The sequence below is a fragment of the Protopterus annectens genome, chromosome 6.part1, assembly GCF_019279795.1.
Source record: "Protopterus annectens isolate FY-2018-M chromosome 6.part1, PAN1.0, whole genome shotgun sequence".
In the NCBI taxonomy this organism is placed as follows: Eukaryota; Metazoa; Chordata; order Ceratodontiformes; family Protopteridae; genus Protopterus; species Protopterus annectens.
This window is the reverse complement of record NC_056738.1, coordinates 195,489,703-195,514,702: the sequence shown is the minus strand read 5'-3', so window position 1 is coordinate 195,514,702 and position 25,000 is coordinate 195,489,703. Positions and strand designations below refer to the sequence as shown.

General features: G+C 40.3%; 1 protein-coding gene across 1 annotated transcript in view; it reads left to right on the top strand.

Moving 5' to 3' along the window:
- Window positions 1-356: 356 nt before the first annotated feature.
- LOC122805470 overlaps window positions 357-25,000 on the top strand; it is a 44,493-nt gene continuing 19,849 nt past the window's right edge. Inside the window, exon 1 of the mRNA XM_044075652.1 lies at window positions 357-634. The gene's annotated coding sequence lies outside the window, so the exon portion shown is untranslated. The remainder of the gene's footprint in view (window positions 635-25,000) is intronic.

Below are 25,000 nucleotides of genomic sequence, written 5' to 3'. Positions count from 1 at the left end.
AAGCACATACGGCCGTGGGAGGTACGTCAAGATGATGCTAAAGCCCTGCCATACGTTCACAGAGGTTTTGTTTTACTCACCCCGCGGAAAGGCTGTCTGTAGTTGTGTAGAAATTTCAATCCCTATACAAACTGCACAGTGTCACAGTGTACCCAGTAACAACTATTTTGTTTTCCTGAACAAGGAAGTAATAAAAAATCGTCCTTTCACCAGTCCCGCCTCTCGGGAAATTCCAAGTTTTGTCTTTGATTGATGTGTGCCTAGGCTAATCAAACTGCAGAAAGGTTGTAGTGCTATCGTTCTCCAGTACTCAGGGTCAGGGTCACTATCCGAGATGAGACTCACAACGTTTTATTTCCAAAATGTGGAAGATCATCTCTCATAATGTAGAGAAAGTGGGCAAATTTTGGAACGGTTACTAACAAGTTCAACTTGGAACGTTAACTGCGGTGCTTTGTACTTGTAAATGGTTCTTTTAATGAGTTAACATGAATTCGTATTATTTACCATGGTTGCAATTTAAATAATTCCTTACATTGAATGTGTGACAGACCCTTTCGATGTGGAAGTCGAGAAACGTAGACTTTCTAAGGCCCAAGACGAGGAACGTTCTTCATAATGCGGTATATCTGAGGTATGGTGGGACGCAATTCATCTTTATCCTCGGTATGAAATATACACATGCCTCTTAACGCAAGAAATCTGGACAAAGGCCCAAAATAGGGGCACATTTTAAATATTGTTTTTTAAACAAAGTTGCTAGAATAATAGGATTTGTGTTAGCATGCATTTTCTGCAGGATATGAAGTCTCGGTCTCAAGTATATGTGACTATTTGGTCATTTTAGTGACTTCAGTCCTCCGTGATTTGTCATAAAACCACATATTTTATGAGGAACAGATAAAATATCTGAGGCAGAAATCTGGGCATTCTGCTAAAATCTGTGTAGTTGAGAAGTATGAAAGTACACATTCTTGATTTTGCCTGCTGTGCTTCTTCTTCTCTGTTGTAATCAGAATGACTGGCACTGGCATCTCAGTTAGTTGCTCATAGGTAGGTACTAAGCTATCGGCCCTGGGGCCTATGCAAGCCCAGCCAAAAAGATACCCTGAATTTTGCCACCTAAGAAAATTATTTTCCTGTGCCACTGTTGAACAGAGCCACAGAGGTGATCCCTGGGGTGAATTTCCTATTTCCCATCCAATCATCAGGATTTTTCTTGAAGAGTGCTAATGAGGAGTTTTGTTTGATATAGATAGGTAGTTTATTCCAGAGTGTGGGAAGTCTATGGGACAGGAATCTATCCCTCTGGCATGTTCTGTTTATTGTGGTGACAAGGTTTAGGTCCATAGGGCGTGTAGCTCGGAGGGATTGGGATTTCTTTAAGTGGAGCATGTCCAACAGCTCTGGGTTTGACATAGCTTTGTATGTTAGGCAGAGATCACCTCTGAGTAGGCGATATGCAACGGAGTAAAGCTGGAGTTTTTTTAGACTGTTTGCCTAGGGCATCTGTTTGAGGCCGGTAATCCTCTTTGTGAGGTATTTCTGCGGTCTTTCCAGTTATTGTAGATGTCTTGTGAGGTACATAGCAAAAGGGGCGTTGTACTCTATAATGGGTCTAATGAGTGATGAGTAGAGGGGAACAATTACCTCTTTTTTTCTGGATGAGAAACCTTTTGTGATGAGGTGTGCCATGTAGAAGGATTTCCTGACTACTGTGGTGATGTGATTATCAAAGGAGAGACTACTGTCCACCTGTGTCCCAAGGCCTCTTATCACACTTTCGGTGTTAAGTATACTATTGTAGTTCATGGGTACAGAGTTTTTACCAAAGGGGATGACAATGCACTTTTTGGCATTGAGCTTGAGGCCATGGCTTTGACACCAGGCATCTGTCTCAGTGAGGCCCTTTTGTAGGATGTCCATATCGTTAGGAGTTTCGATTATGGCTCCTAGTTTACAGTCATCTGCAAACTTCGTTAGCCAAAGACCTTCTGTGTTAGCCTGTACTTCAGAGAAGTAGATACCAAACAGGAGAGGACCCAGGACTGAACCCTGTGGTACTCCACTTGTCACTGGTCTGAAGTCGAATTTGGAGTCTGCTACTTTCACAGTGTGGGTTCTGTTAGTGAGCCAGTTGGCAACCCATCTTGTGACATAGGGATTTATACCTAGTTTAGTGAATTTATCTATAATTCCAGAGTGGGGGATGGTGTCAAAAACCTTGGCAAGATCTAGATAGGCTGTGTTAACCACCTTACCCTTGTCTACGGCTTTGGTGACTGCTTCAAAGAAGTCTATCAGGTTTAGGAGACATAATCTGCTTTTTACAAACCCAAACTGGGTGGGGTCCAGAGTTTGGAGATTACCAATGTCTTTGTTTATAAGTTCAATAATGATACGTTCCATGGCCTTGCAGACCAGACTCGTCGGGCTAATGGGGCGGTAGTTCCCGGGGTCCGTGGTGGCTACCCCCTTGTGGAGTTTGATAACCGTTGCTGTGCGCCATTCAGCAGGCACAAAGCCTGAGGTGAGGCTATGATTGAACATGGTACTTAGGTGGGGTGCCAGTTCGTTCTGTAGTTTGTGTAGAATGCAGCCTGGGATGTTGTCTGGTCCCATGGATGCTGTGTTCTTGGCTTTGGAGAGTGTGGTTTTTACCTGTGCAGCCGTGATTACAGGAACTTTGCATTCTTCTGGTATAGAGATTGGCTCTTTAGGGGGTGAGAGGGGGGTAAAGTTAGCACTGAACCTATCTGCCAAGATGTTAGCAATATCAGTTGGGTCTGTATATTTAATGCCATTGTGCTGTAACTCAGAGCAGATCTGAGTGTTGCCATTGGGATTCTTGACATAGCTATAGAATGCTTTGTGGTTGTCTTTAGAATCAGTGGCGATTTTGATTTCGTAACTAGCTTTGCAGGATTTTATTAGGGATCTCAGCTTCTCACAGAGGCTGACCAGGGAGCTCCTCCACTCATGGGATTTTACTCTCTTTTGCAACAGTTTCTTCCTTCTGTCGTACAGTTTGTTTATGGCAGGGGACCACCAGATTGCCTACCTTTTTTTGGAGGATAGCATCTTGTTTCTGTTTGGGATAGCACGATCCATGCACTCGTAAGTGCTTGTAAAGTGCAAATGTGTAGGATTCAGTAGTCGTAACTGTGTTGTCCATCTGCATAGGTGTCATGAAGTTCACCACTTCTGTCTTAAGAAGCATGAAGTTGACTTTGGAGAAATATTTTACAATGGTTTCCTTAATGGGGGTGGGGGTAGGATGTGGATATCTAGGGTAATTAGCTTAGGGTCGGATCGGACCAATGAGGCGTTGACTTCAGGTGTGGAACACCGGTCTCTCATGTTGGTAATGACTAGATCTAGGATATTGTTGCCCTTGGTGGGGGCGTGGATAAGTTGATCCAGGGCATTGGAGTTTATGAATTCCAGAAAGAGTTGAGTGAAGGAGTTGGTACATGAGCAATATTATTGATTTGTAGCAGAAACTTGGAGAAGCTGAGATTCAAACCAGTTCTTTATTTCACTTGTATTGTTGATTGTTTTGTATTTTTCGTAAATCTAATGTTTTGTAAAGTGAATTGTGTTAAAATTCTACAAGGAGAATGTTGACTTAATTTAATGTAAAATTGTCACCTTTTCACTCAAGCAGCATGAACATTTTTAATGGCAGAATGAGAGTTTCCTGGATAACCATACAGCCAGTGTAAAAGGCTAGACTTCATTTTTTGCTAAATAAAAACTCACTTTTGTATAAGTTACTGCTAACATTTATTTATTTATTTATTTTACATTTGTTGACCGGGCTAGTCTAACTGGATATATGTCCATTTTCAGTAGAGGCTCGGGGAGAAAAGCTCCACATAAAAAAAGCAGATAGTTGCAACTACAGATACAGTTCACTTGTCAGACAAATCAGCTGTTTACATGGTAACATAGTAATCATGAGAGATAACAAACTTTTTTTTTTTTTTGAGACCAAACAATAATAGAAGAAAAAAATTATTTAGAAGGGTGTGAGACATTCCAAAATCAAAGTTGGATATACATCACAGAAGAACAAATAATTATTTACAAGGCAAGGACACATTATTTAAAAGGCAGTGACGTGTATATAAGGCAGTGACACATTCATAAACTCCTTGCTGGGTACGATCATCCTAACCTGTAATAGTATCTGAGAAGAATGGATTTTATACAGTCTCAAGTTAGCTAACTGGTCAGATTTAACAGCGGGGTAGAAAGATGATGGTCTTAAAAGTAGCAATGAAGTGAGTAGTATATAGTGTGAGACACTAGGCTAACAGGAAGAGAATTCTTAGTCTGGGGTGGTACAAGGACATAGCCAGTGGGTTGTAAGGTATATTTTGAGTTTCGTTTTGAATAGTGGAGTTGAAGAAAGAGATGCGAGTTCAAAAGGATGTAGGTTCCAGATTGTTCCCACAGTGTTAGAGAAAAGTGAATCCTCTGCTTTATTGTTGGGTTTTTGTCTAGCTGCCAGTAGTTTATTTGCTGTGCATAGGTTTGTAAGATTTTTATATGGGGTGATTAGACCATGAGTTTTGGTGTATTGCTTGGATGATAAGTTGTTTCACATCATACTAATGTGTTTCAGACTCTGAATACTTGATTTGTGCAACAATTTAGATTAAAGTTAGAAAATATTTCTGGTCCTAATATTTCAGTACCTTTGCCATTTTTCATGTTTTTTTTTTGCAGGGAATGATAACCCAAATATGAACTGTCTTGCATAAAGAGGTACAGGTGATAACAGTTTAACTGTAGTATTGTGGCTTTGTTATAATACATCTGTGTCACTATTCAAAGGTATGACCTTCAGTCCTGATTTGGTCATTTTGTCTTTGGCCTGTGTTCATTGGCCTTGTGTGGGTTTCCTTTAGATAGCTTTTCTTATTGTAAGTCTAAAAAGTCTTTTGGCTTTTCCCGATTAGGGGTCGCCACAGCGGAACTCTGGTCCGCTAATGATTGGCAGTGGATTTTTACTGTGCTGAGTTGCCAGCCCGACGCCCAACCTTCAAAGATGGCACACTCATTCAAGCACGCACCTACCTGCATGTCTTTAAACGTCACTTGACCACGGGGAGGACATGTAGACTCCACACAGAAGGCGCTTCAGCTGAGAATTGAATGGGAGAACCTCTTGCTGTGAGGCGACAACGCTAACCGCTGCACCACTGTATGCTGGCTAATTGCCATGTATGCCACTTTTGTCAGGTTTCTGGCACAACAATGATCCAGTGCTACCGTTGTCTCTCATTTGTCATAATACTTAAAGCAATAGATTCAGAACTTCATACCGTAGCCCATTTTGAGTGAAAATACAGGCAAAACAAAAAAGCTACAGTGTGAAATATTTGCATATTTCACGGATAGGAAATCATAAATGTATATAAGAATTTTAACATCAAAGAAGAGAGCGAGAGATGAATTTAACTCTTATCGGAGATGAATTTAAATATCTTTGTGAACCGACAAAAGTCGCCTGTCAGACTTTTGCCCTTCAAAGGGAATCAGGGTTAACAGGAAACTGTTGTTTATGTAGCTAAATTAAAATTGGGCAAAAGACTGAATGTAATGATATTAATAATTCATTAATCAGAGAAGGAATCATCTGTGGTATTAAAAATGGCTTAGTAAGAGACTAAGAGAATCAGATCTGACTGTGGATAAAACACTGGACGTATGCGAGTAAGTGAACTTTCTAGTATGCTGAAGGTATGGAAGAGGTCAGCATAAAAAAAATTATTAAAATTAAAGTGTGAAAGAAGCAAAGCACTAAAATGCACTTTATAACAATGCACAGAGCCACAAGGTTCTTAAGATGGTGATAAAGAAGCATTGAACAGTTGAAAATAAAATGCTATATATTATGTGTGATTAGAAGCATGAAAACAAGAAAAGTTTTCCTTTAATCCAATTTGTGGATGACATGGTAGCAGAAGTCACTTTGCGAAAATGTGTTTAAAAAAAAAAAACAAAATAAGAATATTTTATACAGTCCACATGTTGTGCAGACTAAACATGAGCAAGAAGAAAAATGTTTGCTGAAATTTTGAATGTCCAGAGAGTGACTGCAGTGCTCCCTTGCATAAAGCAGTGCTTTGCTTGGACTTAAAAGTTTATTACTACTGGCAAAGGTATTGTTATATTTAAGCTAAACATCAGAGATAACTCCACTGTTATAGATTCTATATTTTTTAAGCTTGGAAGACAAACTGAGTAAATCAGTTTGTGCATTAGTGAAATATTCAGGGCATAAAAGGAAGACTGTGAGTCATATATTAATTGCACGAGAATGCAAGAAGAAACGTGGCTTCATTTCGTGCCTTTTGGATTAGAATGCAATTCAACCAAATATATTGACTTGCTTAACATGTGAAAAGGCTGGCATGGTAAAACGAATGTAATTAAGAAGAGCATTATCCATTGCCAACAGTTGGAAAGCTTGTACCCATTTTGCCTAATAAAAATGGTTTTTAGTTTTAATGCAAACTAGGGTTTTTGTAAGTTCAGGTTTTAGAAATTCAAGTTTTAGAAAGAAACTCAAAACTGTCCATGCTTAATACAACACTGGGAAGATGTAAAGTTCACCAGTTAAACTTTGGTATTTTTTCAGAACTAGAAGTGTGCCAGAGAGGCAGTACACAGAATGCTGACATTCTGGATATGTAGTAAACATCAATGATTTGCTGAACTGAGGTTAGACAAAGTAGGAGCTTGGCTTGAGACTGATCAAACTAAAATTCAAATTAAGACACTATAATCTGAAGTGAAATATAAGCTCCACATTTTTGCAGCCACTTTGAAGCATATGGTTGTCCTTTTAACTTCTGACAGTCTTAAGCCAACTACAGAGAAGTTAAACACAATAAGACATATGCCCACACCAGGAGATAAACAGACTGTAATGGTATTTTAGGAGAAAGTGTAGTACTTGGAACAGCTCATACTATGCTTGTCAGATATTACAATGCCTTTGGGAAAGCTGTTAGAGGATGACACAGAGGTAAAAAAGGTAATTAAAATAAGACAGTTGTTTTGAAATGCTGAAGTTTGTTACTCAGGCACTAACTTTGAAATATAATGACACTGCTTAAACCAGTTGTCTACTTAGTCAGTTTGAAACTGAAGCAGTAATTATGCAAGAAAACAGACCATTAACATATGGATTGAGAGCATTTACTGATGTACAAATCAGATTTGCACATAGTTAAGAAGTCTAGCCACTATAAGAAAATGTGTAAATAAACATTTTTATTTAATTTACCCTTTGTTAACCAGGTTAGTCCCAATAGGATAGTAGCCCCTCTTCATGGGAAACCAGAGGTGGCATTTATACTACTAGGGGAAATTTGGCCAGGGCATCAGGGAACTTCTCCTATCCTTTTTTGACAGATGCTGTGGGAACTTTTACGTCCACCTGAGCTACTACAAAACCAGATAGAGCCTTGGTTTAATGTCTCATCCAAAGAATGGTACACCCAGGAGTGTCATACTCCTATTATGCTGCATTGCAGTGTCACCCCTCAATCGACCTGGTGTGGGAATAGAACCCACAGCCCTCTGCACTAAAGGTGAGTGTGCTACCTGTTGCTCCATTGGCATTCAGGTGTTTATTGAATACTCTTAAAATGAAAAGAAATGCTAACCGGTATGTATGTAAGGATACAAGGAAATATATAAATACATATTTAGAAAAGAGATGTTAGATGAGTCTGACTAAATAAGCATCAGAAAGTCCTTGTATTTCCAAGTCTACAGAATTACTGTTTCATTTGCAGCAATATGATTTAACATAATGATACATGTTGGAAAAAATATCCATACTTATTTGGTGAACACGTTCTGTCTGAAGAAGCAAACAAAATATTTTCTGTATGAAGAACTAAAGAGGATGGCACAGTGGTGCAGCAGGGTGCCTTCTGTGTGGAGTCTGCATGTCCTCCCTGCATTTGTGTGGGTTTCCTCCAGGTGCTCCAGTTTCCTCCCACATTTCAAAGACGTGCAGATGCATTTATTTCTAATAATTGTCCATAATTTGGAAGTTGTGTATTTAAAATATTTGTAAATACGTGTGAATTTGAATGCATTATGTCAAGTAGATACGTGTGAATTTGAATGCATTATGTTAAGTAGAAGATGTCTACTAAATAATGGTTAAGCTAAAAGAATAATATACATAATAAAAAGTATTCGGAAAGAGTGCAGATATTGGAAAGGGAGGATCTTGACTACAGCACTGCAAGGCATTGAATTATCACTTGCATAATTCCTGATGGGTAGAAGGCTGAGAAGTATACTTAAAGTAACTAATACTTTGAGCAACATTACATTGATTCTGTTTTAATAACAGTCTGTTAAGAAAAAAAAAGTTTAACAGAAAACATACTATGATTAGCATGCTAAAATGTCGCAGTTTGAGAAAGGGAGACAAGAGTGCGAGTACACAGACCACAATGTGTAGGGGGTCAGTTTGAATCTGTTTTAGTGTGAAAAAATATCTGAAACTAAATCTTGTGTTCAGGCAGCAGATTTGCAGAGCTGCAAAACAAATAGATGACATCTGTATAGAACAGAATCAGGAATACCTTTACAGAGAAAGGAACTGGTGAAGTCATGTAGAATTCTCAGAGATTGGCGTATTAAAATGCTACTAGTAGGAATTAAGTAAGCTTGGGAGTATGTACTGAAGTTAAACTAGGGTTTACCACCTGTCCCACTTTGCGAGGGACAGTCCCTCTTTGGGCAGTTGTGTCCAGCAAAAAAATTGTAAAAATGGCAAATGTCCTGAGATTTTAGGACAAAACTATTTCCTACATTTTATGTAATAGTTGCATAATACAGTTATTCTGTATCTGAAATGCCTAAATATTATAAGAAACCATATAAGCAACTAAAATACTACAAGCATAAGCTTTAGGCAAAAAAGTGAAGTTCTGTACTTTGTACTGGCCGTGGGTATGTTTTGGCCTGCAAAATCTGACGTTTGTACCAAAAATGTCCCACTTTGGGCATTTGAAAAGGTGGCAACCCTAAGTTAAACTTGACATTACAAACAGGCAAAACGAGTCTGAAGAACAAACAGAAGTGTTCGGGACTGAGTTAAATATGCAGAGTAAGTCGCGGTGGTGGTGCTGCGGTAGCGTTGTCGCCTCACAGACGTTGCCCGTTCGATTCGCAGAGCGTCTTCTGTATGGCGATATGCGTAAATGGGCGTTCCTTCGTTGAAGGTTGTGCGTTAGGCCCGGCAAGCCAGCACGTAAAAATCTACTGTCAATCATTAGCAGACCGGGGTTCTGCTGTGGCGACCCCTAACCGGGAAAAGCCGAAAGACACAAACAAGTCACAGAATGAATTAAGAAGTTACCTATGACACAGATTGTGGCAGCAGACTGGATACACCTGTATCCATAATTGTAAGACCACTAAGGAAATCTTAAGATTTAAACAATATAAAAATCAGATATACAGACTATATGAAGATTTTAGGACTGAGAAGTAGTTAACATTTTGTTGCTTACTGAATGTTCTTGATTCTAATTGTAAAAGGAAAAACATATGCTAGTAGAGTGTTGTCAGCTAGCTACTTTGTAACGTACCTTAGTATATATAGACAACATTTTAAGCTTATAAAATGGGGATGTAGAGTATCTGTGTAGCATACCTTTAAGAATAGATGAAGCCATAAAGAGCATAATTTCTTGTGGTCTTGCCTCTGTCTTGAGACAGTTACAGTAAAGCTATTGAGCTGTGAATATCACTCATGCCTCTTCCTCATTATTCAGTTATCATGACAATTTTATAAAAGGAAATTGCAAAAAATCTAATTTTTGTTTATGATAAATGCTGTCCATATAGTGGGGATTGTTTTGTTTCAAGTTTGTAGTCTTTTTAGTTTTATATTTTCAGTCAAGGACATAGTAAGGATTTTTGAAACTGAACGTCAGCATGTACATCAACTTCTGTAATGTAGTCCCCCATCACTATTCCACTCCTTAGCCGGCATGTTTATGGACAGAATATTTTTTCAGTATTCACAAAAAAGGGCATGTCAGCTACACATTGTGTGGAAAGCCGCAACAAAAAAAAACGTGCAGGGCTTTTTAAATTTAAATTCTAGCTCATATTGATCTTATTATTTTTAAAAAGTGTAGACCGTGGCCTCACTACACCCTTGATTTCAGCTTCAGGGGGAAACTGTTACTCCAGAGACCTCTGTTTTGAAAGACTTTGTGGCTCCACCAAGGGTGATTGGTAGCTGTTTTGTTGAAGAACACTTTCAAGTGTATCCCTGTAGTACTTCTCTCAACTGTCACAGGATCTACAGAAGTGATGAATACGGTGAGAATATAGAGTCTGCATTAGAGACATTGAACACTGCATCCAGCAATTTTGAAGATCCTGAACAGATTATAAAAAAATAACTTAAGGCAATTTATATTCACAATAAAGCAATCCAGGACCAGACTGGTGCATATTCTGAACATCATTTTGATTGAATTATTTTCATTTCTTTCTTCAAGATAATCACTATTTAGTTAAGTTTGTTGTTGTTGTTGTGTCTTTCAGCTTTTCCCGGTTAGGGGTCGCCACAGCGGAACTCCAGTCCGCTAATGATTGACAGCTGATTTTTACGTGCCGAGTTGCCAGCCCTGACGCACAACCTTCAATGGAGGTATGCCCATTCACGCATATCTCCACACAGAAGATGCTCTAGCTGAGAGTCGAACCGCACAGCATCTTACTGTGAGGCGACAATCAGTGTCTTAAGTAAGTCTTTGCATGGAAGGTAGTTGTTATGTTCTGGAATGTGCTTCTTAGTTCCGCAGAAATATGAGTTGCATCTCTTTGAATTTGTGAAGTTGGTTACTAAAAAGCGTTTAACACCACTGGAAATGAATATTCACTGTGCGTCAGTCAAGATATGGGTGAAATTGTCTTCTAAGGTCCATAATGTAGATGGAAGTATCAACACCTGGGAAAGGGCTAAAATGTAACTAAGTGGAAGAGGAGGGTGATAGTCACTGCAGCTGTAAATCTGGAAGTACAGCAGTAGTGCTTTATAGGTCGTTAAGGAAAAGATGTCTGAGTAGTCAGAGATTACCCCACTGAATTCAGAGAAAGTACAGTTGTGCACACCTACCATAAATGTAGATGTTCGAGTGTCTTCACTTGTTGCAGTCATGACTGTAGGGTTCTCCCCTGCCGGCAGGCAGCCCTCGGTCAGCCAGAATCCCAAAGTCTGGGTCCGGCGTCGGCTGTTCAACCATGCTCCCTGACGTCAGAGGGCCAGGAGTACAAAGCTGACAGCCGACGCCATCTTCTCCAGTTTTTCTTGCCCCAGATGTCAGGAGTCCCAAAATGAAAAGGTCCCATAACCTTTGCAAATACACCTCAGAAGAATGGTGAAAAAAGGAAATACACAAACATAAAAATAAGAGGGGACAGGAGGGAGGGAAGAGACTGCAACAGTGAAGACACTCGAACATCTACATTTATGGTAGGTGTACACAACTGTACTATGTTCATCGTGTTTCACTGTTGCAGTCATGACTGTAGGGTAGAATCCCAAAGCTGAGAGAAAGGGAGGTGGTCATAAAGAAGAAGGGGCGGCTAAAAGGCCCTGCAAGACTGCAGAGGCAAAGTCTGCCCTAGACTTAGAGTAGAGAGGTAGATTGTAGTGCTTAGAAAAAGTATGCACAGAACTCCAAGTTGCAGCTTCCAAAATGTCTTTGGTAGGAACTCCCCTGAGGAAGGCCGCAGAAGTGGCAGCAGCTCTGGTGGAATGAGTCCGTATATTCCCTGGGATTTGCTTTCCATGGTGTGAATAACAAAATCTGATTCCATGAGCAATCCATTTAGAAATGGTCTGTTTTGAATGGCTTTACCTTGGGAACTTGAAGCATAAGAAACAAACAATTGTTCTGATTTTCTGATGTCCTTGGTTCTGTTCAGATAAAAACGTAGTTGTCTGTGTACATCCAAGGAATGTAAGATCCTTTCCCCTTTATTTTGAGGAGTAGGGAAAAAGGTTGCCAAGTGGATAGTTTGATTTAAAGCCACTTTGGAAACCACCTTAGGCATGAAGGTAGGATTAGTCCTCAAAGATACCCTATCTTGATGAAAAATAATATAAGGTTCCACAGCCATAAGAGCTTGTAACTCTGAAACTCTCCTGGCAGAGGTTAGGGCTAACAGGATAGCTGTCTTCCAAGATAAAAACGTGATGTCAGAAGAGGCAGCAGGCTCAAAAGGAGGCAAGGTTAGTTTTTCCAAAACATAGTTGAGATCCCAAGGAGGAATGGGAGGAGATCTAGGAGGTCTTAATTTCTTAGCTCCTCTGAGAAACTGTCTCATGAGCTGGTGGGAAAAGATGGGAGGGTCTGTATTATAATGAGCAGAAATAGCAGAGGCAAGTATCTTAATGGAAGAGAAAGAGAGACCCTTATGTAAGAGATCTGTCAAGTAAAGTAAAATTAAAGTAATGTTAGGAAGAAGAGGATCAGAATCCTGAGCCTGCATCCAGGAACAAAATCTTTTCCATTTTCCTGCATAAGATTTTCTAGTGCTAGGACGTCTGGCTTCTAAAATGACATCCATAACCTGCTTGGGTAGGAAAGAAGAAATCAAAGGCCCTGGATTAACCAGGCCGCCAGGCTGAGAGTTCTGACATGAGAGTGTAGAACCTGACTCTGATGTTGAGACAGAAGATTCGGAGACTGAGGTAAAACCCAAGGGGGCTGCAGACATAGGCTTTTTAGAGTTGGATACCAAAACTGCCGAGGCCAATTTGGAGCCAGCAAGATTATCATCTTGGGCTTGTCCTGTTTTATCTTCTATAAAACCCGTGGAAGAAGAGGAAGAGTCAGAAAGGCATATCCCGAGAGGTTCCTCCAACTGAATGACAGGGCATCCACTTTCCAAGCTTCTCTGTGGAAAGTCCTGGTGCAAAAATTCTGTAGTTGATGATTGAGATGGGATGCAAAGAGGTCTATGTGAGGACATCCCCAGACTGCTGTTATCATCCTGAATATTTTGATATCCAGCATCCACTCGTGTGGATCCGAAAGGTTTCTGCTCAGACTGCTAGGAAGTTTTGTTTCCCTGGTAGAAACTGATCTTGAAGATCCAGATTGCAAGCTAGAGCTGTGTTCCATAGATCCATGGCTAGTCTGCAAAGGGGGTAGGAATGAGATCCCCCTTGTTGTTTATGTACCACATAACTGTGGTGTTGTCTGTCCGTATTAGTAGTTGTCCTGGTTGTAAAAGATTCCTGAAGGCCAATAGAGCTTTCTGAACGGCTAACATTTCCTTTAAGTTGATATGCAGGTGCTTCTGATCCTTTGTCCAAAGGCCCTGCAGACAGTTGCCCTGAAAATGGGCTCCCCAAGCATAATCCGATGCGTCCGTGGTTAGAATCTGAGTGGCAGGAGGCAGACGGAAGGGTTTCCCTTTGTTTAGAGCACATGCCCTGGACTACCAAAGAAATTCCCTTTGAAGGCAAGGAAGGACGGAGATCAGTATGTCTAAACTGTGGCAATGCTGAGACCATACACTTTTTAGGTACCACTGTATTTTCCTCATGTGTAGTCTTGCATATGGTACGAGAAGGATGCAGGAGGCCATGTTGTATTTAAGACAGGTACTAATCTTAAAAGATTTTTGGAAGGCTAGTAACCACCTTGATATAATTAAAAAGGCATAGGGGACTAGGGAAATGTGGAAGATGTAGTAAAGTAGCCAAACTGTGGCAATGCTGAGACCATACACTTTTAGGTACCACTGTATTTTCCTCATGTGTAGTCTTGCATATGGTAAGGATGCAGGAGGCCATGTAACCCAAAGCCTGCAGGAATTTCCTTGCAGATAGAGTTAAAGTTGCCAAGGTTCTGAAAGTTGAAGCCAGCTGTTATTGTTTTTCGGATGTCAGAAATGCCATCTGGGTTGTGGTGTTTAGAAGTGCACCCAGAAAAGTTATCTGTTGTGATGGTGTCAAATTTGACTTTTTTATGTTTACAGAGAATCCCAGGAACACGAGGAGGTTCTGTACAAAATCTAGATGCTGGAGTAAGACATCCTTGCTGTCTGCCTGAATTAGACAATCGTCCAGATAAGGGTAAATTTGAATTCCCTTGAGTCTGCAGTAAGCTACTACTGGAGCCAGGCATTTGGTGAAAACCCTGGGTGCAGTAGACAATCCAAAGGGCAGCGCAGAGAATTGAAAGTGCCTCGATCTGGCCTTGAACCTGAGGTATTTTCTGCGATCCTGCCTGATGGAAATGTGTAAATATGCCTCCTTTAAATCCAACGTTACCATCCATGCATCTTTGGACAGCATTGGAAGTAGCTGCTGTAGAGTAAGCATCTTGAATTTTGGAATCTCTAGAAAGGTGTTCAAGACCGACAGATCCAGAATGGGTCTCCATGAGTTTTGCTTCCTTGGGACTAGAAAGAGCCTTGAGTAAAAACCTTTTCCCATCTCTGAAAGTGGAACCAGTTCTATGGCATTCATAGCCAAAAGAGCTTCCACCTGATTTAAGGCCTCCGTCCATTGATGTTTTGGAAGGTCTGGCCATCCGCTTGGCCTTGGCAAGGTATGAAAATGGAATTTGTAACCTCTTAAAACCACATCCAAAACCCACTTGTCTTGGGTTATTTGAGTCCAGTTTTGATAAAAAAGAGAGAGTTTTCCTCCGAGAGGGGCTTCCAGGCAAGAAGTTCCTGTAGCCCAACAGAGGGAGTCATTGAGTTTGTTTCCTTTGGGTTTGTGACCTGTCCACTCCTCCCCTAGGGGTGGAAGCAGTCCACTGTCTTGGTCTATAAGAAGCTTGTGTTTGAGGCCTTCCTCTGGAGCGTCTATATCTACCCCTCTGAGGCCTGTCTGAAGTGGGAAAGGACCAATTTTTTGAAGGCCAATTCCTGCTAAATCTAGGTGGCTGTACTTGTAAGAAATCTTTAACTGTTTGCATGGATTTCGCCTTATCCTCCATCTTTTTAATCACCTCTTCAGGTTTTGATCCAAACAAAACATTATGCTGAACAGGAGCATCCAATAATTTAGCCTTTACTTGTTCAGGCAAATTTTGTTCCTTTAGCCATGCATGCCTTCTAATGACTGTGCCAGAGGCCGCAGCCCTACAAGAAACCTCCAAGGCATTAAATCCACAGTGTAAACCATGCTTCCCAACTTGTTCAGTGGCATGCAATAAGTCATGTAATTCCTTATCTGCACAGGCAGAAATGGAAGTAAGCTTTTGTTTTAAAACAGACAAAAGAAATTGCTGGTATTTTAGCATATGAAACTGACAGTTTAAAGCCCTAATGGACAAAGTAGCAGAAGTGTACACCTTTTTGCCCCATCTTTCTAAGGATCGAGAATCCTTTTCAGTAGGAATGGGGTTTTTGGCAGAAGCGGCCTTAACTCCCTTAGGACCCTGAGAAATGGTTTCAGGGTCAGCAGAAGGGTTCTTGTATAAAAACTGATGGGAAACAGGAACCCTGTAATATCTATTAGGCATAACAGGAGCAGGAGGAAAAGAGTCAGGGGTTAAGTTAGCCTCCAAAAAGGCATCATCCACAATATCCAAAACAGGAGGAATAGCCAGGGGTCTATGTTGGGTCTTTTCTTAGATTCCGAATACTCCTTCCTTCCCAGTGGAAATGTTCCATCATTTCATGCAAAGTTTCCCCAAAAGAGAAATCCTCAGGGGGAGAAGCTGAAGGAATGGATTTTTCAGCATCAGAATCCTCATAAGGAGGGAAAGAATATTCCTGATCAGAGGAAGAAACTGAGGAAACAGAAGCCTGATCAGAGGAATCGTAATAAACATCCTGCCTTGGCCTTTTATCTGGAGGGGGATGTGAACCGCTAATCATAGTAAGTAAATCCTCCGCCATCTAGAGTAACTGCTTCTGTGACTTGGGAGCCGGTTCAGAAGAGGCCTGTGTTGTAGTCTTTGATTTAGAAGGAGTCTTTGCCTTTGTCTTTGGCTTTGCCTTTATTAAAAGCTGAGTAGGTCTGAAAACCCCTTCGGAAGCCGGTACCTGCACAGCGGCTCCGGACCCATCCGAAGGAGCATTGTCCGAAGGTCCTGCAACAGAAATATTTAAAGGCCTGGTTGGCTCCTCATGAGAGTCCGTTTTGGCCGTCGGTTCTGAAATGGCCGACGACAGGGGCTGCAAAAGCGCCTCACTGACGACGGCCAAACCTGAAGCTGGCTCCGCTTGTGCGCTATCATCAGATTTGGACCTCGGAGGCCTGTCTTTATCCTTGCAACATTTGTGAACTCCAGTAGCCGGAACCGTATCCGACGACATTTTGTAGTTAAAGCGCCTACCGAAGTAATGAAAAGCAGAATCGTACCTTCGCTTAATTATACGTTGATTGAATCTAGCACAAAACCGACAACTAGCTACGTCGTGGTCAGGGCCTAAGCAAGGAATACAGTAAGAATGAAAATCCTTATGAGGTATTTGCTTCCCACATGAAATACAATTATTAACTTTTTCTGACATCGGAGTGGAGCAAGAAAAAGTTTCAACGGGTACTTAGCTTTGAGTGGAGAAGAAAATCTTCGGACTGAAGTATATCAGAAAAAATCGTCGGGAGTCAGCCGACCGGCACTTGCGAACTGCTATCACCGCACGGCAAGAAAGACTGGAGAAGATGGCGTCGGCTGTCAGCTTTGTACTCCTGGTGCTCTGACGTCAGGGAGCATGGTTGAACAGCCGACGCCGGACCCAGACTTTGGGATTCTGGCCGACCGAGGGCTGTCTGCCGGCAGGGGAGAACCCTACAGTCATGACTGCAACAGTGATGAACATCAGATAAATCTACTGAAGTCAGTCTTTGCTGAGACTTACGGTGTATTTATTCAACACTTCACCTTTTTTTTCCCGTTATACTTTTGTGTCTGTACTAGATTTACATAGGTTGTCATGTACTAGCAATACTTCTGTACAAGAAAGAAATATTGACAAATGAAGCCATGTTGGACTAATTCTTGCATTATCTTGGCTTACTGTTTATTTTTTTCAAAAAGAATACGAGTTTCTTAGCACATTAATCTATACTTTTAAAAACTTTATTATCTTCAACCAAGATAATTTATACAAAACACTTTTTGACATAATTTGCAATGTCATCTGTTCCAAGTCTTTAACGCCAATATAAAATGGCTGTTGAGTTATCATCCCTTTGGCTGTATTTGCATTGGTCACATTTGGATACGGAGCTGTTTCTTCCTTTGTTAATTTGCTTATTATACAACAATAAACACTTTAAAATCTTCCAAACAAAATAAATAGAGCCATCTAAAACATTTCCACCATTTCTCCTTAAGGATATTTTCTAAAACAAACTATACCCAAGGCAACACTATCATTATCAGACAATTGCAGTTCCTTAACATATTTCTCCCATACATCCTTTATATTCTTGGGCATTAAAAATGTATTGTACTTCTTCTACCTGCAACTAATTCTCAGTTTCAAACCTCTATTCCCCTAAGAGTTGTATATTCACCTCAACTTACATTTTTGTATGAGTTAGCTTCCAGAAAATAATACAGTTTATTATCTGATAAAATGCTTCACAGTTTTTACTTAATAAACAACCTAAGCATTTTTTTCATGTATAAAAATATTCATCGCATGCGTGCATGCATGTATCACACCTGACTGTGATACATAGTTTTCAGATTTTGTTTTCCATTTACATATATTTTCAGTCAATTCCCTCATATACCCTTTCACCATATCTAACTTACATTTTTTTTGTTCTTCTTGTATGCCATATTATATGTCCACCTTAAACAATTTCCTAAAGTCCTCCATCATATAACTAAACTCAAAATACAACCATAATGGAAAAAAAGACTGAAATGGTAGCTAAACCCCCTTTTCCTCTTTCCAATATAACATCCCTCTAGAAGACCTATTAAAAATTTGTCTAAAAGGTCTGGAAATCAATCCAATCACAAATGCACATTAGCCCTAGCAAAAAATAAGCTAGCAGACAAAAATATGAGTGTGTCAGTAGTGCAAGTAGTTTTCTGACTCAGACAGTAGGCAGTAACACTTAAACTAAGGCAAACAATGTAAAACTTGAACAGGAGTATGAAAGGAGTAATAGGTTCATAGGTTGGTACTGGGCTATCTGCCCGAAGGCATATATTAGCCCAGCCACGTTGTGCGGTATTCACCACCCCTTTAGTAGTTCCCTAGACCCTTGTACTAGCAGCTAGTACCCTTGGCCCCTATCTAGTAGTGCTGTTGGTGTGATCCCTGGTGTGAACTTTCTGTTACCCATCCACTAATCAAGGTTCCTCTTGAAGAGTGATAGTGAGGGGCTCTGTCTTATGTAGATCGGGACCCTGTTCCATAGTAAGGGAAGTCTCTGCTAAGGGAATCTATCCCTCCAGCATGTTCTGTTCATTCTTGTGTTGAGGTTTATATCCCTAGAGCGTATCGCTCGAGTAGATTTGGTTTTGCTGAGATGGAGCATGTTCAACAATTCTGGGTTGGACATGGCTCTGCACGTTAGACAGAGATCACCTCTTGGTATGCAACAGAGAACAGTCTTAGCTTTTTCAATCATGCTGCATAGGGCAACTGCTTGAGGCCAGTAATCCTCTTGGTTAGGTACCTTTGTGGTCTCACCAGCTGCTGGAGATGTCTAGCCACGTACATTCCAATTGGTGCATTGTACTCAATAATGGGTCTGATGAGGGAAGACTAGAGGGGCACCATTACATCCTTAGATCTTGATGCGAACCCTTTTGTGATCAGATGGGTCACATAGAAGGATTTTCTAACCACTTTGCAACATAGTTATCAAAGGAAAGGTGACTGTCTACTTGGGTCCCTAGATCCCTTATTTCTTCTTCAGATTTCAGGGGATTACCTCCTATGTTGTAGTTTGCAGGTACTCTGTTTTTTCCAAAGGGGATTACTACGCATTTTTTTGCATTTAGCTTGAGACCATGGCTTTGACACCATGCATCAGTCTCATTTAGGCCCTTCTGGAGGATCTCCATGTTGGCCGGAGACTCTTATTATAGCACCCAGTTTGCAGTCGTCCGCAAACTGTCAGCCATAGCCCTTCCGTGCTTGCCTGTACTTGGAGGGGCCCCAGGACAGAGCCCTGAGGCACACCACTCGTTACTGGTCTGGATTCGGACATAGATCCCGCTACTCTTACTTTATGGTATCTGTCTGAGAACCAGTTTGCGATCCATCTTGTGACATAAGGGTTTATGCCCAGGTTGGTGAGCTTATCAATAATACCTGAATGGGGAATGGTGTCAAATGCTTTAGCAAGGTCAAGGTAAGCCGTGTGTACCTCCATTCCGTTATCTATAGCCTGAGTAACTGTCTCAAAGAAATCCACCAGGTTCAGGAGGCATGATCTGCCTTTGACGAAGCCAAACTGTGTGGGGTCCAACAACTGGAGGTTCCCAATCTCTCCATTTATGAGTTCCATAATGATTCACTCCATAGCCTTGCAGATCAGACTGGTCAGGCTTATTGGTCGGTAGTTCCCAGGGTCAGTTGTGGCCCCACACTTGTGTAGCGGGTCCACCATTGCCATGTGCCATTCTATGGGCACATATCCTGTGGAGAGGCTGAGACTGAACAGGGTATTAAGATGCGGGATTAATTCCTTTTGGAGCTCGCGTATGACACAGCCTGAGACACCATCTGGTCCCATGGAAGCAGTGTTTTTAGCTTTAGATAGAGCCTTGTTAACCAACATATTGGTAATAATTGGACTTACACAATCCCCTAAAATGGTAATAGGTCCTGTAGGTGATTGGGGGGGGGGGGATTTGCACTGAACCTGTCGGCCAAGATGTTGGCAATGTCAGAAGGGTCAGTGTATTTTGTTCCATTTTGTACTAGCTCAGAACAGACCTGAGCGTTGCCATTTAGGTTTTTGACGTAGCCATAGAAGGCCTTATGATTATCCTTGGCATCCTTGGCAACTTTCTTTTCAAAATTAGCTTTAGTTGACTTGATGAGGGCCCTCAATTTCTTACTAATGCTGATCAGGGATGATTTTTCTACTTGAGATTTGGCCTTTTTTTGTGTGTCTCCTCCTTTTATTGTAAAGTTTGCTTATGGCCGGGGTCCACCAGACTGGTTTCTTCTTGCTTGAGGAAGGAGTCTTGGTTTTATTTGGGATAGCACGGTCCGTGCAATCCTGAAGATACATATAGAGTGCCTTGGTGTAGTATTCCGCATCCTGGATATCATTATCCTTCTGCAAGGGAATAGTGAAGCTTTCTACTTCGGATGCAAGTAGTTTGAAGTTTGCTTTGGAAAGGTTTTTGACTATGGTTTCTTTGATTGGGGGAGGTGGAGGAGTGAGGATGTCCAGGGTTATCAGTTTGTGGTCGGATCTGACCAAGGAGGGAGTGATAACGGGTGTGGTACAATGGGCGCCCATATTTGTGATTAGTGGGAGAACATACTAGTTGTTCAAGGGCATTTGAATTTATAAATTCTATGAATCGCTGAGCATAGGAGTTGGAACATTGGTAGTTCGGCCAGTCATTATGCAAGTGCACAGGAGGTGTGTGTGATAGTCGCACACAAGCCCTACTGAAACATGATGAATAGATCATTGCTGCATTCATATTCAGTTATACTTAGTCCCTGTCTTCAGATTTTCAACCACTTAATACAATGCAATGTTTTCCTTAACTATTAAAATCATACTGCTTGCATATATCAAAACTACTAAAATACAAATATTCCCATGCAGATACTACCTACATATTATCACCTACCTCACTCTTAGGTTCTAGGAAGAGTCATTATATCACTTGCAAAATTAAACTGATATAAAGTACTTTGAGCTTCACAACTTTAATGCTCAGCAGGTATGTGCAGTAGTTCCACACAAGCACATATGAAGTGCATTTCATAGAAACATGCTGTGTTTATCTGCAAGCTTGTAAAAGTAGTGTGAAAAGTCATATGCAAATGAATGCATAATGAAATCTGTATGCAAATGCTGGTCCTATTGTATTGTAATGAATACATTTTCCTCACTTTATGTGGTTCGAGAGTCATATATTTTCTGTTCAAGTGTATCATGCACTGGTAGGCTATAAAGAAAGCAAGTCTCTTTGTGATTAGCAAAGATGCTTAGCTATGAGTTTAGTTGTTTCATGCTTTGTGGTGCTTTTCTGAGTGTCACTGCAAACCTCTGTCTCTGGGTACGTATAGCCCTCACTATACTTACCATGAGGGTACTTCGGAGAGACTGAAGACACATTAGGTTTCTGCTTTGAGGATGATACATCAGCTCCTCAATGCTATCCTTGCTTATGTCGAGCAGATCTATTTCCTAATATTCCCACAAATGAACCACCTAATATGCTTATCTTCTATGGTCTGTCATGTTTCCTTGAGGTGCTTGGTGCAACAGATTACACCTCTATGGCTATTAGGTCCCCAAATGGAACATTGTAAGAGAGGTACAATGATAAGAAGGGATACCATTCCATCAACTGCCAGGCAATATGTGATGCACATGGCTGAATCAACAACACATCAGCCCATTTTACTGACATTGCCTGATTTCTACATGTAGTACATTGTATTGCCACTTCCTGCATATTAGGATACCACATAGACCCCCTTCTGAAATGTACAATAAATCAGTTTGTGACTTCAGAGCTATTTTTCTGTATACTGTCTAAGGTTTAATGACTAACCGAGTCATCTTTGTGTGTTTACACGTCTTATGTTTTTCAGGTGACACAGGTTATACACTCAAACTTTGGCTAATGACACCAGTTCGTAATCGACATGGAGTTACAGAAGAGCCTTATCCCAGACACAAATAGTCATTGACTGAATGAGTGAGTGTTTGGCTTGCTTAAACCCCATGTCTGTGTCCTGGATGAGTCTGGAGGGCCTTAAAGTATAACCCTGCTACTGCATGCAGAATATTTATTGCTTGCTGTATTCTGCATAATGTGATTCTGGGTCAGTATGGTGTCACTGCCACAACCAGCAACAGATGACACAGGTAGAATTCATGCAGATACCTCTGCCGCATGTCGTTTGAGTAACGAGAATGGTGGTGGTCAGCAGATGGTAGCAGCATGGCACCCCAAAGTCTGATGTGCAGCCAGCAGATGGCAGCACAGGTAAGCAGTGTCATCTTGTACACAGCTATGGGCCATATCAGTCATTATATAATAGTGTAAAGTCTCAAAAATAACATTTATAAAATCTTTTTTTCATTCTTTTATTTAAACTTCATCAAAAGAGCAAATGCTTCAACTAACCACCTTCTAAGGATCAAACACAATCAATTAACACCCTTTTCTTTACACACAAGCAATGAATTCACTCATTCTGACTTAATGGGACATATACACTAAGCCCCAACATCTTAGAATAAATATTTTGCAAATAGTGAAAATAACTATAATAAATATTTTGTAATAAATACATAATTACAATAAATATTTCATGATAAGTTTATTATTCATACCTCTAGGCTGTAAAGTTTCAAATATGAAAATAAATCAGTCTTATTATTCAATAGTAAATCTGCAATGTTAAGAAACAATGCAGGACATTAACACAGAAACATAATAAAACATTTTAATAAACCTGGATTCTGATTATGCCACTCCATAAAGTGCATGGCCACTGTAGTTGTAACAGCGCCATTTTTAATGTTTCTTACATGTTCTTGCACTCTCTTTCTCAGTTGGCATGTATGTTTTTTCGCATAGACATGCAAGTCCATATACTACTGCCTCCTGATAACAATATATGTTACTATTTCGTTAAAGCATTATTTATATTTACTTCTGAAATATCAAAGTAACAAGAACATAGCAAACACCCTCTGCACATCCCAAGTGAAAAAATAGTGCAATTACATATAGAGACATTAGGAATATTGCTCTTACAGGCACTTAATCTGTACCCCATCTTATCTTCCTTTTTCAATCCTCTTCTGTCTTTCCTTCTGCTTTGCCTACTTGGATTTATATATATGAATATCAAATTCTTATCATACTTTTTATTCAAAATTGCATATATTATTAATCATAACGTTTGTCTTCAATACTCTGTACATATTGTATTTTTAACTTGTTTTTATAATCATGTGATGCTTGCCTTATGAAGTTACTATCGTTTATTATTCTAATGGAAAACTGTTATTTGAAACTGTTAATTTATAATTATCTTGTTGTCATTGTTTTTCCTTTTCATACTTTACTGACATTTTCTTCTTTGTTTTCTGTTTTTACTACCAGTAATTTCATTTTTTTATTCTTATAAGTGCAGCTGTTTTTTTTATTCTTCTTCACAGATATCATGCATTGTGTTATGTTTACTTCAGCTGTGACAGTTGTGTGTGCAGTTGTTCCTGCCACTGTGTGGTGTTGGGGGAGATGGAATCAGAATACAGGCAGTCCCCAGTGTGAAGATATGTGAAGACTGCCAGCCTAGCTAGATAGAATTTTGTAGATAATTCTGTCATTTGTACATATTAATATAAGCCACAGGCTTGTTCTGTTGAATAAGAAAATTGTATTGGATGTTGAAGTTCAAAAGTGTAACCACACTGCACTCTGCTGGAGGAAAGCTGATAAGTCAAGCATTGTATAATTGGTTGATTTCAAAACTCGGAGCGAAGATGTTTGGATGAAGGAATTCTTCCTATTGTTTTTAGATCAGAGTTAATTGCTAAAATTTACATCTATAATATTGTTTATTGCTGTGTTTCCTGACCAGGTGCAAACCTACTAAGAAATGTAAATGTAGAGTTTCGGTCAGCCTGGGAACCAGAGAATTGTTAAGAATGCTGTAATCTAGAATGAGTCAGCAGGATGCATTATCAATTTAATGGACTTTCTCAACGACAGAGAGAGAGCATTTTGCATTTGTCTTGAGAACATCCAACTCACGAGCACTCTGCCTGTGCTCTGTATGTAAGTAGGATCTTAGACTTTAGGGTATCTCTTAGAAATAGCTAGGAAATAGGAAGATTAGACTAGTTGTTTTCTGTATTGATGTCAACTATTGTACTGTATTATTTTAAGCATTTCCCTGTGATCTCTGAACTCTCAACTAGCACTGTGTAGTAAGAAGTATTGTTTTGTGTTTTTATTATTTATTATTAAATATTTTTAAACCTTTCAACTGTAGCTGTTTTGTGTAGGGATAATTTAAGCTCGAGAGTACATTGCATGTATATAGTGATACTGGCCAAGCCACTCCAATAAGCCTTACAAAGTTCTGGTCACACTTTTGGATAATAACATTACACAGTAATAATTGGACACCCTTTGATAAGGGCCTTATTAGTAGCTGATATTAGTGGTTGGTGGCAAGTGGTACTACCGTATAGTCTGGGCAGAATGGGCATAGCTGGAGAACCTGTGACAGTCTTCCCCAGGAGTGCCTGTGTGTTTGTATATAACTCATATCTTAAAGTGTGTGTGTGTCAGCTACTTGAGCAGGGACACAAAGCACTGGTTGGACAGAGAGGGTGCTGGAGGTTTTAGCTTAACCACTAGGCTGAAATCTAGATCCTATAGCTGTGCCAGTGGGGAGTCTTATTGGGGTTTGGATAGAAAGGGTGAAACCAGCCCCAGACTGACTGTGATCTCTGTGTGCTCTTAAGGGAAATTGTACTTTACTGTTTGTGTATTTGTTATCCTTCCCAATGTAGATGCCCCTCAATGGTGTTAGTGGTGAGGATTGAGGCTCCTTGATTGCTGGGCCAGTGCACGGGCGTCACACCCGGGTTAAGGACATCCAATGTGGACAACCTGTTGTTATGAATGGACTGCCACAATTCTGGAAATCACTTTAAAATAAATTAAAAATGTCAAAGTGTGAAATCTTACCTTGCAGATGAAGAAATCTTGGTTTGAAAAGAAATACTGTCCTTTTCCCCATCAGTAAAGCTGGTCACATCTTC